Below are 3,615 nucleotides of genomic sequence, written 5' to 3' on the forward strand. Positions count from 1 at the left end.
AGGTCGCCAGGGCAAATGAGTGAGAAAAAAGAGAAGGGGTGTTAGGCCTCATGGGTGAACTGAGGCTGAGAGCTGCTGAGAGGCTCTGGGAGGCGGTATCTTGAGAGCCGTAGTATCCAGGTGCCCCAGGGTTCGTGTCACACTACAGGAGACAGCTGAGCCAGCAGGCTGGCAAAGATTAGTAGTTGGGAGACCCAGAGTCTGGGAAAATGGGCTGCTGTTTTTCCAGAAGACAGAATGGTAAAGACTTACAGCGCAGGGGTGGAGAAAGATCAAAGCAGTACAGCTGGGACCAGCGCAGGAAGATTGATCTGAAAAACTACATGTTCAGTGAACTGAAGAATGAAACAGTGGGTTGCTTACCTGGGAAGGTTGCAGGACAACAATTTATCATTCAAGACTGTGAGAACTGTAACGTTTATATTTTTTATCACTCTGCTACAATTACAGTTTATTACTGATTAACTGCATCATTTTTCTGGGACCTGTGAAAGGCAGCGTGTTTTTTCAGAATTGCAGAGATTGCCATTCTGTGCTAACCTGTCAACAGTTTCGTGTGCGAGATGGTAGAAAGATGGAATTTTTTTTGTTCTGTGCTACTCAACCCATTATTGAGTTTTACACAAATATCAAGTTTGACTGTTTTCAGTGGTACTACCCTGAATTAGCTTTGCAGTTCGAAGAAGCAGGGCTAAATATCTTCAATACCTGGAGTAACATCCATGACGTTACACCTGTGCCAGGAGAACTCAACTGGGGCATTCTTCCAGAAAATGCTGTTATTTGCCACCATGTTCTTTCACCTATTAGCAAAGAATTCAAAACTATCCATATTTCCACAGAAGCCACTAAAAGTATTGTTTCTGTAACCCACAGTCACAGACGGAAGTTCAGTGATGAGTATCATTTGCTAATGATTATACTACTGCAAATGCTAATAGTATCATTTGCTAATGATTATACTACTGCAAATGCCAGGAGACTAGTTGATGAGCTGATTAAAGAAGGCTTTCTCCTGGTTCAGACAAGGAAAATGCCAATAAAACCTGAGGACACTAAAAGGGTTTTTCGAGGAAGAGCACCTGAATTCATTCGTTATGTGGACAGAGGTCCTGTTATTGCCTTGGAGTTTAATAGAGTTGGTATTTGTTGACAAGAAGCATGTAGAATTCTTGCCAATGAGATATTCAAGAGGATCAAGACATACATATCAGAAAACCAGGATGCAGCATCTAAAAATATAGAAAACTTCTACAATTTTGCTGATATACAGATGAGAATGTGAAGTGCATTGTGGAAGCAGGGACTTGGTATTAAACCCTTTTTCAATTTCTGTATTAAAAATAGCTTTTACTAAGGCTAAAATTGTTAAAGCTTCAGTAAATTGTTGAATACTGCATTTATTTGAGGTTCAAAAATAGTTCATTTTAGAACACAAAGAATATATGTCCAAGGAAATTGAAACTATAAAAACAAATCAAACAGAGATGAAAAACTCAATTCACGAGCTGAAAAACGAAGTAACAAGCTTAGCTAATAGAACAGGTCAGATGGAAGAGAGGATTAGTGAAATAGAAGACAAGCAACTTGAGGCACAACAGAGAGAAGAAGAAAGAGACTCAAAAATTAAAAAAATGAGATAGCCCTACAAGAATTATCTGACTCCATCAAAAAGAATAACATAAGAATAATAGGTATATCAGAGGGAGAAGAGAGAGAAAATGGAATGGAGAACATACTCAAACAAATAATAGATGAGAACTTCCCAAGCCTGTGGAAAGAACTAAAGCCTCAAGTTCAAGAAGCAAACAGAACTCCAAGTTTTCTTAACCCCAACAAACCTACTCCAAGGCATATCATAATGAAATTGACACAAACCAACAGCAAAGAAAAAATTCTCAAGGCAGCCAGGGAAAAGAAGAATACAACATATAAAGGAAGGCCCATTAGATTATCATCAGATTTCTCAGCAGAAACTCTACAAGCTAGAAGAGAGTGGACCCTAATATTTAAAGTCCTGAAAGAGAGGAACTTTCAGCCACGGATACTATACCCATCAAAGCTATCCTTCAAATACGAAGGAGAAATAAAAACATTCACAGATACAGAAAAGATGAGGGAATTTATCATCAGAAAACCCCCACTCCAGGAATTACTAAAGGGGGGTTCTCCAATCAGATACAAAGAACAAAAAAAAACAGAGCCACAAGTAAAAGCTCCAAGAAGAACACAATAAAACCAAATTTAAACTGTGACAACAACAAAAAGAAAGAGGGGGAGAAGATGGAGATTAACAGTAGCAAAGGACGATGGAGTGCAAAAGTACTCACAAAATAGTTCGCTACAATGAACAGGGTAGGGACCCTTTTCATTACTCAAAGGTAACCACCATTGAAAAAACCACCACAGAAGCACATGAGATAAAAAAGATAGCAACAGAGGAAAGATGTATGGAATACAACCAAATAAAAACAAAAGATAGAAAAACGAAAGAGAAGGATCAAACAAGACACAAAACTAACAGAAAGCAATCTATAAAATGGCAATAGGGAACTCACAAGTATCAATAATTACACTAAATGTAAACGGATTAAACTCACCAATAAAAAGGCACAGAGTAGCAGAATGGATTAAAAAAGAAAATCCAACTGTATGCTGCCTACAGGAAACTCATCTAAGTAACAAGGATAAAAACAAATTCAAAGTGAAAGGCTGGAAAACAATACTCCAAGCAAATAACATCCAAAAAAAAGCAGGTGTAGCAATACTCATATCGGATAATGCTGACTACAAGACAGGAAAAGTACTCAGAGACAAAAATGGCCATTTCATAATGGCTAAGGGGACACTGAATCAAGAAGACATAACAATTCTTAATATATATGCACCAAACCAAGGAGCACCAAAATATATAAGACAGCTACTTATTGACCTTAAAACAAAAACTGACAAAAATACAATCATACTTGGAGACCTCAATACACCGCTGACGGCTCTAGATCGGTCATCCAAACAGAGAATCAACAAAGACATAGTGGCCTTAAACAAAACACTAGAGCACCTGGATATGATAGACATCTACAGGACATTTCATCCCAAAGTGACTGAGTATACATTTTTCTCCAGTGTACATGGATCATTCTCAAGAATTGACCATATGTTGGGCCACAAAAACAACATCAGCAAATTCAGAAAAATTGAAGTTGTACCAAGCATATTTTCTGATCATAAAGCCTTGAAACTAGAATTCAACTGCAAAAAAGAGGAAAAAAATCCCACAAAAATGTGGAAACTAAACAACATACTTTTAAAAAAATGATGGGTCAAAGAAGAAATAAGTGCAGAGATCAAAAGATATATACAGACTAATGAAAATGACAATACGACATATCAGAATCTATGGGATGCAGCAAAAGCAGTGATAAGAGGGAAGTTCATATCACTTCAGGCATATATGAACAAACAAGAGAGAGCCCAAGTGAACCACTTAACTTCCCACCTTAAGGAACTAGAAAAAGAAGAACAAAGACAACCCAAAACCAGCCGAAGAAAGGAGATAATAAAAATCAGAGCAGAAATAAATGAATTAGAGAACAGAAAAACTATAGAAAAAAT

At 37.4% G+C, this 3,615-nt stretch overlaps 1 pseudogene; it reads left to right on the forward strand.

Annotated features, from left to right (window-relative positions):
- The first annotated feature begins 209 nt into the window (after positions 1-209).
- LOC136323170 (protein XRP2 pseudogene) lies at positions 210-1,285 on the forward strand (annotated as a pseudogene).
- Positions 1,286-3,615: the final 2,330 nt, after the last annotated feature.

The sequence above is a fragment of the Saccopteryx bilineata genome, chromosome 2 (genome assembly GCF_036850765.1).
Source record: "Saccopteryx bilineata isolate mSacBil1 chromosome 2, mSacBil1_pri_phased_curated, whole genome shotgun sequence".
NCBI lineage: Eukaryota > Metazoa > Chordata > Mammalia > Chiroptera > Emballonuridae > Saccopteryx > Saccopteryx bilineata.